We start from the raw sequence: 12,688 nt of genomic DNA on the forward strand, positions 1-12,688 counted from the left end.
AGGGTGGTCCAGTAAAATTATATATTTCTGCAAAGTAGACAACAGCTTAAAATCAACAAGGGGTTACATGTGTAGATCCCTCAAGGTTTTTCCAAAGAAACTATTGAAATAAGGAAATATTGAAAATTAATAGGAAAAAACGGCCATTTTTGACAACGTTCTGTAACTATTAGTAATAATGGCAGATTTACAAAAGCAATATACTATTATATCCGCTAGACCCTTCTGGATGTGTGGATATATAGGATTTGTAGGTTCTCCAATAACCAAAGGTACCCAGAGCCAACAACTGAGCTGCAATATACAATGGATTTTCATTGCGTAGTAAGCATAGACCAATAAATATGGTGAAATATGTAAAGGAAAAAGAGATATCATGGAAACCTGTGTATTTCTGAAATGAGTATAAGATGTGGCGTTTAGGGGCAGTGGTTATTTGTACATCTCTGAATTTTTGGGTACCAGTACAAGCATATGATTTAGAGGGTATTTTTCAAAATGACTTGTTTCTTACAAACAGGCTTACATTTGGAAGGCACAATTGCAGCAAAATCCAATTGGTAATAACATGTTCTATTATTCTATACTCCCATATGTCTTCCCATACAAATGGTACCTCACTTGTGTGGTTAGGTCTAGTTCCTGCCGGAGTAAAGGGCCCAAAACGCAATCCATATAGGCTCCCAATTATCTCATTGGTGAAGTCAGCCCGCCACTAGAGAATGTGGTAGTGTGGTAGGATGGCCGATGATGAAGCATGACACCCAGGAGTTGGGTGAGGCCATACCTTTCAAATGTTTTAATTGATTTGGTTTAGGGTCCTACTTTGACTAATGCAAATTATTACTAAAAGTCCAGAAGGTCTCCCATGATTGGAGAATATTCCTATGGTTACCTGTGTATGTCTCATTCGCTTTTTTGTGTGAATTTTATTATGTGAGGGAGGATGCGAATGTAGACAGCCAATGTTTTCCTCTCAGTTCACTGACCCCTATTGAGATTGGACATCATTTGTTTAGGCAGGATAGGACAGTTAGTCGTAAAGCAATCAATAATGATTAAGGTGTGAAAATCAATCACAATTTAACAGAGATCAGAGAAACAACATGTTTACACAAGGTTATAACACATTTGCCGAGGCACACATTAACTGCATTTACACTTTACCAAAAGTCCACAAGGGAAACACGTTTCCACCTGGTAGGCCCATTATTTCTGGGATTGGTTCCCCGACAGAAAAAGTGTCTGAATACATTGACGTTTTTCTACAATCGTTGGTACAGAATCTTCCTTCGTATCTTAAAGATACGAAGGATCTACTTAGTAAAATTGAAGATTTTGAGTGGACAGAGGGTCATCTCCTTGTCACATTGGATGTGAGTTCTTTGTACACTTGTATCCCGAGAGAGAAGGGTTTAGAAGCAGTCCAACATTTTCTAGACACAAGGGATGCTTATCTACATGAACACAATGACATGCTCATTGATCTGATAACCTTAATCCTGGATAACAATTTTTTCTTGCATGAAGGCAGATGGTTTAGACAAACCAGAGGTGTTGCAATGGGCGCAAAATTTTCGCCGTCCTTTGCAAACCTTTACATGGGTCTGTACGAAAGAGTACATGTGTGGAGACACTGTCCAATCGTCTATACTGAGAACATAATTTTATGAACTCGGTATATAGACGATGTGCTTCTTTTCTGGTCAGGTACGGAAGAAAATTTAATTGATTTCATTGGAATTTTGAATAACAATGATTTCAACATACATTTTACCTATTTAGTAAGTAAAGACAGCATCGATTATCTGGACACAACATTATTTGTGGTAGGACAAAGCCTAAAATCTAAGATATTCCGTAAGAAAACAGCATGCAACTCGATCTTGCATGCCACTAGTGCACATCCTCAAAAACAGATCACCTCAATCCCTTATGGGGAAATGGTCAGAATAAGACGAAATTGTAGCACAGATCATGACTTTAACTCTGAACTTGAAAAACTTGAAAGGAGGTTTACAAACAGAGGCTACTCGTCACATGTTTTGTTTTCTGCAAGAGAGAAAATTAACAAGGTGAATCGGACTGATTTACTACGTGACAAACAATACAAACAGAAAATGAGTAAAGCAGAGTGCAGCAACTCCGGATTTATTTCGAATTATGAATAAACATTGGCACATTTTGAAAATGGATGTCACCGTGGGAAAAGCTATCACAACAAGGCCAAACATTATCCATAGCAGGGGTAAAACACTCAAACAAACACTATGTCATAGCTATCTTAAGCCAATACTCACTAATACTTGGATGCCGACACCGCCGATTGGCTTTCATAGATGTGGACAATGTAGTGTTTGTCACCCAGCAAAAAATAAACTAACGCTCTTTAAATACAATACACATAAAACATACAAAATCAATGAATTTATGACGTGTAATTCAAAGTATTTGGTATATTGTATTGAATGTTGTTGCAGCCTGATATATATCGGTAGCACGATACGTCCTCTTAAAGAGCTTATACAAGAACACGTCAGAGCCATTAGGAATAATAATCTAGAGTATCCATTGGCTGTGCACTATAACGAACATCATATGAGAGAAGGGAAAATTAACATTTCTTTCCATGGAATTGAGAGCCTCAAAATATCCAAAAGGGGTGGCAATAACACCTTACTCTTAAGACAGTTGGAAAGCAAATGGTTAATTAAATTGAGGGCAGTGGACCAGGGTCTCAACACGGATAGGGAACTCCATACTTTTCTATAAACCTGGTGAGATCAGCAATCGAATTAAAAGGGGCGATATATTAATATTAGATGTACAAGAGACTGTCCCAATAAAGTTTGATTGTGTCTTTTTTTTTAAATGATTACACGGGTAGCTAGTATTTGTAACCATCAAACCCTTCCCTTTTTCTCTGTTATTTTGCATGGTTATACATGTTGTGTTAAAGTTTCTTACCGATGTTTTCCAATATGACAAGTGAAATGAGAATACTTCAAAGGATATATAAAGTGACAATTTGCCCTCTTTCATGGTTAAGGGGTTTTTCTCCTTTGTGTATCATCTCTTTTTCCTCTTGCTTGCTCTCATCACAATTTTTTTCTCATTCTGCAATCAGGCTTATCAGGAAGCATTTTATGAATATCTGGGCTTTACATGGGCTTGTTTGTTGTCTTTCTACCTAAAGAACATAATAGGAGGTTTTTTATGTGTTTTATTTTCATTCATGGTAATTCGAACCTTTGGTTTTTGGAAAACAAACAAACTTATTTGTTTTGAGGATGTGGACTCTTAGGTACTTTTTAATAGTTTTCGACTGTTGCTGCGCGTAGTTTGCACTTTCTGTGCTTTATACATAGTTAGACACTACGGCACTATCAGTGTCATGCGGCTCTCTGGGTGCATTTAGCTTTGTTTACACCTTTCAAATATGGCGCTCCAGGCTTCAGAGGATTTGCCCGACACAGTCCACTTTCTATTTTCGTATGTGTGTATTCACGTTTTATAACGCGAACCATGTGAAGGGAGCCATATGCTTTCTCATCGCTCGGAGACAAGACGAGAACTCCGTTTCTGGTATGTTGGGATCTTGATTTAACCTGCTGGCTATACCATGGTGATATTGGATTAAAATTGTCGTTATTGGACTTAATTTTAACATTTTTTCTTTTGTAAACATCCTTATATATTGTTTTCGAAGTTAGTACGTTAATTGGGCACTAATACCCCTTTTTAACTGTATGAATTAGTCCTCATTTTTTGCATAAACTTAGAAAATGAGCAGACGGAAAGTTTTTGCTGGTTAAGAGCATCACATGAGATTTTTTGGGATTAGCCAAATAATGGTTTTCTTATAAATATATTGTTCATGTTTCAGTTCGCGTTCATTTCCGGGTTTCTTCTTGCTTAATACTTGTGGCCACTTTTTAAGTCGGTATAAATAGAGCACGGGACACGATATATTTTGTGTGTCACTCGAAGAGTATAATTTTTCCATTGAACATCAGTTTTTGGGATAGAGGTCAATATGACATATGTTTATTACATATAGGTTTAACATGACCTGACGAAGGCGCTTACAGTGACGCAAGGTACAAGATCCAGGGAGTAAGGCGACCTATATACTTTAAGGAGTCTACAACACCCGGTTGGCATATACTGCCTTGTATTTATTTTTGACGTACTATGGACATCATTAATGGAGTCATTTACTTGTTTTAGGTGAGAGTAATTGACAAGGGTTCTTCTTATACTTTTTTCTGTTCTTTGTTCCTTTGGTCCTTGGTGTTGGTTTCGGTTTTTTGATAGTGTTATAGACACTTTTTTCTTTGGTGTTGGTTGTCACTCTATGAGGATGAACAAGCATGATTCTGTCTATCATAAGATTAACTGAGTGGTGTAGTATATATGTTGAAGTTTATTAAATATGAAACATGATTTATTTATTTTCTTAAAAAGTAAAGTGTTTTTAATATTGTAAAATGCCTTGACAGCGTATACAAATGATTATCACTATGTTTATGAGGAAATATATGGTGGGTGACTGCCTTTTTTGTATGTGATGGATTTCTTTTTCTATGTATTGTTTACAGCCTTGAAAAAGTCCGTTTGGACGAAACACGTGTCGGCTGTTTTGTGCACATATCTGGATTATGAAAGAAGTATCATTAAAGAAATATGCAAGCGAAATTTTGAAAAACGACTAATGGACTCTAATTTTGACACGCTCAAACCAATTGTTGATACCGGCTTCTCTGGTTTATTACAGTTTATGTGTGCCTCGGCAAATGTGTTATAAGTTTTTGGATTCCAGAGAGATTTCTGTCTCCTTTGGAGTCCTGGTTTATCCTCCAAAGGCAGAGGAGGATTACATGCTTGAGAGCACCTCTAATACTAATTGTATGGGAATAAACTTTTTGACTATAGGATTTAGTGGATGTGCATTTAAAGGTTCTGGCTAGCTTCTGCTTGATTCTTTGTGTGAATGTTTACACAAGGTACCGATGAGTACAGTTTAACAGAGAGGGGCATGCCAATTTACGTGACAGAGTGGTGGATGTTGGTATAGTGTGAGAGAAGAGTTCTCTGAAGGGAGAGAAGACTATCTGCAGACCAGATCAGCACAGTGTTTAGGGCACAAAGTGTTCCAAGCTTTTCAGAGATTTAATGCAGGAGTCCTGCGTTTAAGCAGATAGATACATATGCCTCCCAAGAAGCAGGCCGTTTGAAAGAGCTTTAAAAGTTTGAAAAGAAAGAGAACTCTTGATTTTAAGTTAGAGAGCATTGTTGATTCTAGGAGCATTGCCATAAAAAAATATTTTGCAGAGATTTTGTCTGCCTTTGCATTGCAGTATGTAAGACTCACAGGTGTAAAATGTGTGTGGGAGAAATCACTGCAAGGTTGGAGACATAAGTCTCTTGAAGCAACACGACTCAATAGGGAGCTAATTAAGGTGGGCAAACGTAGGGATGATAGGGTAGTGATTTTTAGTGTAGGTGAAAAATCTTGCTGAACCATGAAGGGCAGTTCAAAATGGAGGAAGTTAGACTTTCAAAAGGCAGAACCATAGACAAGTCAAGAGACTACCATAGCCTTAACTGATGGGAGATTAAGTGTTTTAAAGTCTTGAGTTTTTTAACATTTAATCTAGCAGATAAGTTGAATGTGCCTTTTCAGATTTCACACTTGGGTGTCATTGGCAAATTGATTAAACATGATGTAAAGATCTTTAAAAAGTTCACCCAATGCGTCAACATAAAGATTGAGAAGGTTGAGATAATGCCCCCAGGACCGCTGAAGAAAATGGGTCTGCAGTCAGCAAAAGGAATAGCTCATTCCCACTAGTCAGACAGTTTGAGAGAGAGGATTGGCACCAGGATGGTTTCCTACATGTCTACCTTCTTATTAAGAGCATCAGGAGGCGCTGATGGGGTTCATAGTCGAAGATATGTCCAGCAAGAGAAGGCAAGGGTGACCTTAATCAAAAGTTCAGAGGATGTAATTGATCACCATTAGTGTTGCATATTCAGTAATGTACCCTGCCATGAAATCTGATTGAAGAGAATCCAGAAGATTCATTTCCTGGCTATGATGAATTAGTTGGGAGGAAGCACAGTTCTCAATAATGTTATCGACAAAAGGGAGACCAGAGATGATGCAGTAGATTTCAATATTGGTGAGAGCAGGTTAGGTTTTTTGAGTTGGTGCTTGACATGCCTAGCTTTAAGGCAGTTTTGTATTACACCATTTTGAAGAAAGGAGTTGATTAGAGCAAACAAAAGAGGAAGACGTACTTGAATACTGTCTTTGTAAATAGCAAGAGGAATGAGATCATTGGAGTGTGAAGATTGTTTTGTATGTGTGACAGCAGGGAGATGGCTTTTAGCAGATATGGCAGAAAAAGAACTCCAAGGAGAGACTGGTTTAGTGGAGAAGTTAAATAATAAACAGTAGGGGGCGTGGTCTGGCCATGCATGACGATGGCCGCCTGAATCAAGAGTTCTGCTCCAAGGGACTCTCCGAGTGGGGGCAGCAGTGTTTTGGCAGCGGCTGGGGTCCCACGCCGTGATGCTCCAAATCGGGCTGACACTGTGGCTGGTCCCTGACCACAAAATGCACATGGAAGGCACTGCACAGAGAAGACCAGACGGGGTGAGACCGCAGGGCATTGAGGCGTGACTGAATTCTCGGCCTTGAGTTGCAGTCCGACCACGCCTTCCACTACCAGTGCACACCCTCCCCCTGGCTGATCCTTCTCTTTGCGCCCCGCTGGGAACCTGTCGCAAATCCCGCGACCGGCGGGCGGCCAGAGGAGGGAACGCTCTCCCCCCAAGGCTCAACATGGAAAATCCCTGAAGTCCTCTCTGTGCCCGGGCTCCCATTGACACGGGACCACGGATCATCTTGCCTCGGGCCCTCCTCTTCACCGGATGGCCCGCACCAACCCTCCGATGCTGAAGCACCACTGAACGGGCACGGGGGAGCACCCCCCTCCTCTGCTCGGCGAGAAGCCCATAATTGCCTCCACCCTTCCAGGCAACAACCAAGCATGGACCCGGGCACCCCTCCTGGATTACAGACCCACAAGCTGAGATGGGGAAATGTGTCAACCCCGTGGGCCCTCTACTGCCTACCCACTCCTGTCGAGACCCACAGAGCACAGAGATAGGCGAAATCTGCCATAGGAGTGCTAATGCAAACTGAGCTACTACCCCCTCACCCTTCTCCTATAGATCTGGGTTGGTTGTGCGTTTACGCATAAACAGATGATGGACCTTCCGAGGAGCGACACACGTGCTGCCCTCCCGCCCTGAACCTCAGGACCACCTGCTCCACTGCAAGCTGACCGGCCAGTTTCCTCTCATCCTTGGTCACCTCCTCACACCACCCTGCAGTGGCAGATCCCTGTGTGGCGCTGAGTCTCCGAGGGGTGCAGGATGCTATCCGCCCCTCCCCCACTCCTCTGTCTCCATGGCCCACGAAAGGGGCAATCCATCACAGACAACATCACGGGCCGAAAAGTGGACAAGGAGGCCTCTCGCCTGGCATCCCCTGGGATATGCGTCACCACCCTCAGCTTAGTCAGAACACCCAGAACGACGGACCCCCGGGCTAACCCAGGGGCATCCTAGAAGACACCATCTGGCGTGATTGTGGTGGGGAGGGTGTCCACCTTCAACCTTCATACACGGACCATTGAGGAATGGCCACCCTGACTCGTCCACCTGATGGCCCCCCCCTGGCCCACCATCGGTCTCGCTCCTCAGCCAGTGTGTGACCTGACACAACAGCATTAGGCCCCGCATTGAAATACGGTGTGAAAGTCCACTACGAAGCACGAAGTAAGTCCTCCAAGCAGCTCCAATTTACAGAGGCACCCCATCAACTACGCACAATGGCTGCAAAGCGGGACGCCGCTCCCGCAAACGGTTTATCTACCCCTCCAACAGCCCCTGCACCAGGCGAGACCATGGTCTGTATCCTACAGGAAATCTCCTCAGTCAGTTGGCGGCTGGAAGGAATGGACTCCAACATATCCAAGCTAGCTGACGGAGCAAAATCGATCCGAGCGGACATAGCGGGGTTCCATACACAGGCTGAGGGGCTGGACCAGAGACTGATGTAACTAAGATAGGAACCAAGAACTCCTCCTCCTTAGCAGTAAGCTGGTCGACTTGGAGGACTGCAGCTGAAGGGACGTTTTCCACTTCTTTGGTTTTTCTGAGTCAATTGAAGGCCCAAATGCCGGTATATTCCTGAAAGAGACCCTCCCAAAACTTATTGAGGCTGCCTTTGACCCCCCACGCAAGGACTCTAACACACGACCATGCTCGCTCATTGTCTGTTTTTACACCATGAGCAGACTCAGCAAATACTGGCTGCGGCGCGTGCCCAGGGGTCGTTCATTGATAATGGACACAGCATTTGGATGGTCGCTGATTATTCCAAAGAGACTAATTAATGCCGCAAGGCATTCCTCGCCCTTTGGCATAGACTACATCGGGCAAACATCAAATATGGCCTTATTGAACCTGCAAGACTCTGTATAACCAGGGATGGTGACTGCAAGGATTTATACAATCCAGATGACCTGTGCCGGTTCTTGGATACCATGGGACCCCAGGTTATGGACTCTCAGCACGGGCACCCTGACCACTACCACCCTCCCATCCCCTCTTAATCATCGGATGGCAGGAGAAAAATTACCAGTGGATCATGGAACCGTGGCAAGGACCACTACAGGACAACATGCACTCACAAAGACAAGGCCATCTACACTCTTTCCTACTCCCTGCTGACGAGAGGCAACTACCTCGAAACACTTGTCCAGGGATGGCTAACGCTATTCACACTTGCACTCACGACACGAGCATAGGTGTATCCACCGACGCCAACTACAGGGACCACAGTTCTTTGGGGTAACACGCAGGTAGGTCAGCAGTGTGCGACCATTTTGTTGTAACTATTTAGTGGCTCACTGAGCCGGGGATTCGACGGACTCAGGTTACGCACCTGCGTTGCTACGAGAGGTACTAGACCTGATAATGATTTTAGCAGCTTACATTGCAACCCTACACTCTTTCCTACTCCCTGCTGACGAGAGGCAACTACCTCGAAACATGTGTCCAGGGATGGCTAACGCTATTCACACTTGCACTCACAACACGAGCATAGGTGTATCCGCCGATGCTAACTACAGGGACCACAGTTCTTTGGGGTAACACGCAGGTAGGTCAGCAGTGTGCGACCATTTTGTTGTAACTATTTAGTGGGTCTCTGAGCCGGGGAGTCGACGGACTCAGGTTACGCACCTGCGTTGCTACGAGAGGTACTAGACCTGATAATGATTTTAGCAGCTTACATTGCAACCCTACACTCTTTCCTACTCCCTGCTGACGAGAGGCAACTACCTCGAAACACGTGTCCAGGGATGGCTAACGCTATTCACACTTGCACTCACGACACGAGCATAGGTGTATCCGCCGACGCTAACTACAGGGACCACAGTTCTTTGGGGTAACACGCAGGTAGGTCAGCAGTGTGCGACCATTTTGTTGTAATTATAAGTTATACATGTTGTGTGCGCCGCCTATTGGCGACACTCCTTCTGTTCTAATTGTATTCACTGTTTAGCTATTCTTTTGGTAACCATGACTTGCTCCAACACCTGCTTACCCCCGGCTGTACACCCGCAGCCCCCCTCCCCACCTCCACACGGCCTTGCTTCTGGCTTCTGACTTTGCATTCAACACCAATATTGTCCTCATGGGGAGTACTCCACGCACTGCTATGTCCACAAGCCTGATGGGGCGCCCCTCTGCATTTCTCCTCCTCCTGCTGCTTTTCTCTATCCCCCCAGACCACCTCATCTCCTCATTTCTGAGTGATACCCTATGAAATGCCCCACCTCCCATCAGCGCACGTTACTCACCCTTTGGGCGGTGCCCTGCTGAGTTTAGATCAGCGGCAAGAATTTCCCCCTGCGCTACCTAGTACCCGTTAGCACATTCCTCCCACCCCTATTCTATTTGTCTTTTCCCCTCCCTCACTCCCCTCACATCAACCTCCTCTGCTCGGACTTAGTCCATCTCTCACTGCAAAGACCCAGTTCCTTTACCCCCCTTCCCCTACTTCCCAACCTTGTTACGCAGAAGCCCCACTTAAACAAGAGCCTCCCCCGGACCACCTCAGATCTTGACAGCCCGCAGAGTCCTAACCCGACTGTAAATTGGCAGGGGGTCACCCGACACCAGTGACCTCTCCCTGCCCTGCACCATCCCTCCTAGAACCTGTGTTCTCCTTTCTACCTAACCGTTGTTCCCCTTCTCTCTCTCTTTCCTTTCCCTTGTACCGGTCTCTCACCTTTTCTCCCTCGCCCTCACTTTAACGGGCCCTCATACTTCTCTCATTCAGACACCTTGACTCCTCCCTCCCATACACCCTCATTGCCTCTATCATACCGGCCCCTGCTGACCCCCTAAGACCCGAATCGCCCTCATGGCTACTTTACCACACTTCCTCTCCAGTGCAAACCCTTGCTGTACACTACCGGAGTCCCCATACTCCCTGCTCGGCACGACCCCAAGCCATGAGCCTGATGCACCCATTGAGTGCTATAACTTGGAACATCCATGGCCTCACACACTACATTAAATGGAAAAAAACACTCTCTTACTTGCAGTCTAAGTACGTGGATGTTGCACTACTACAGGAGACCCACCTTGACTCTATGGAATCAGGCAAGTTGCACAGAAACTGGGTGGGGAAAGTGATCCACAGCGGTGTGCAGAGCGGAGACACAGGGAACCGAAGGCCCACACGAAAATGCGGGGTGGGGATTCTCCTCCAGAAATCTCTTCCGGTAACAGTGACTAAAACATGGACAGACCCTGATGGACGATACGCATTTGCAAAGCTAAAACTAGGTGACCACCATATATGTGTGGGGCCGGTTTACACTCCGATGGGGGTGAAAAAATAATTTTTCCTACAGCTTAACCGTGTTTTGATGGAATTAGGCACCTCTCAATATCTCATTGGTGGGGATTGAAACCTAGCGAGGGACCCGGTTCTGGATAGGATTGGACCCCGGGATAAGAACATCACAGCGGACAGAGCCCTGATCGAGGATATGATGCTAGACAACAGTCTGGTGGATCACCTGCGTCTGAGCCACCCCACAGACATAGACTATACTTGTACTTCTCCTACACACGGCATGCTTTCTCAACTGGACTACTTTCTTATATCCCACATAGTGGTACAGCTTACCCGCGAATCCCAAATCCATGAGGCGGTCCTCTCAGACCTCTCTCCGGTACTCCTCTCCATAGAACTGGGGCTGGCCAGTCAAGGTCGCAAGCCCTGGCGGATGAACATCCAGTGTCACCGGACCTCTACCAGCAAATCCCAATTACAGACGCGCCTCAAAGACTATCTCTCCGATAACCACGGTTCCTTGGAATATGGCAGGCCCCTATGGGCTGCAGTGAAGGCCACCATATGGGGCCAACTCATGAGAGATGCAGCACAAACCAACAGACAAAATATAGCCCAGCAAAAGGCGCTGGAAACCGACATTAGGATATATACTCACCTATACTCCACACATCCCTCCCCACAACATCGCAAATCTCTGGAGCAGGCCCGAATGGTCTTAAATAGCCTCTTCACCTCCAAGGCGGAGCACGCCCTGCAGAGGATGAAGGAGAGACACTATGAGCAAGGGGAGAAGGCGGGAGGCTGCTAGCAGCACAGCTATGCCAGCGCAAAGTGGCCATGGCCATACCGGCCATTACATCGGCATCGGGTGAGACCCTCACCTGTCCCCCAGGACATCATAAATGAATTTGCTTCATTTTACAAGGCCCTCTATACTTCAGGGGAACCTACTGAGGCGAATAAACTGAACATCTTTCTACAGGAGGTGGATCTCCCCCGCCTCTCAGATAAGGGTACAGAGCTGTTGGAAGGGGAGCTTAGCAACGAAGAGAAAGAATCAAATCAGCAATAACGAAACTACCTCATCACAAGGCTATTGGAGAAGATGGCTTCCCAGTGAAATTCTACATCTCCCCTGGGCCTCCTTTCCAACAGAGCTGTAATAGCTGTCTTACCTAAACCCAGGAAGGACCCATTGCTGTGCAGAAGTTACCAGCCCATTTTTATGCTCAATTTTGACAATAAAATCTTGGCCAGCTTCCTGGTTTCCCGTCTTCAAAAAGTCCTCCCCTCACTGGTGCATGCCTCGCAGATGGGCTACGTGCTGGGCCGTTCCTCTAGAAAACATCTACACACTCTCGCACACAGGCTTTGGACAGCTAAAGACCTTACCTCGGATGCGCTTGCTCTCTCGCTCGACGCGGAGAAGGCATTCGATCGCATCGAAAGGGACTACTTATTTCAAGTGTTGGAATGTTTTGGTCTAGGCGACCAATCCATTGCCAAGGTGCCTTTGCTGTACGGTAATCCTACCGCGCAGGTGAACTGCAGGAGCTTCCTGTCAGAACCATTTCAAATCTGCAGAGGAACACACCAGGGATGCGCCCGCTCCCCACTCCTCTTCCTCCTGGCCATAGAACCCCTGGCCGCCACCATACATAACTCGGCCACTGTCACGGGCATACGCCTATCAGTTGGCGATTTCAAACTGTATCTCTATATGGATGACATCTTGCT

At 45.4% G+C, this 12,688-nt stretch overlaps 1 long non-coding RNA gene across 2 annotated transcripts in view; it reads left to right on the top strand.

The window, feature by feature from the left end:
* Positions 1-3,533: 3,533 nt before the first annotated feature.
* The window catches only part of LOC146855037 (uncharacterized), a 364,961-nt gene continuing 355,806 nt past the window's right edge, over positions 3,534-12,688 (top strand). The window contains exons 1-3 of one of the 2 annotated variants that reach the window (XR_014980778.1): positions 3,564-3,585; positions 4,061-4,230; positions 4,602-4,805. This is a non-coding gene — a long non-coding RNA (uncharacterized LOC146855037). Of the gene's footprint in view, positions 3,586-4,060; positions 4,231-4,601; positions 4,806-12,688 lie in introns of those variants that run through there. The other variant, XR_014980779.1, reaches the window with a different exon arrangement.

The sequence above is a fragment of the Triturus cristatus genome, chromosome 4_1, assembly GCF_964204655.1.
Source record: "Triturus cristatus chromosome 4_1, aTriCri1.1, whole genome shotgun sequence".
Classification (NCBI taxonomy): Eukaryota; Metazoa; Chordata; class Amphibia; order Caudata; family Salamandridae; genus Triturus; species Triturus cristatus.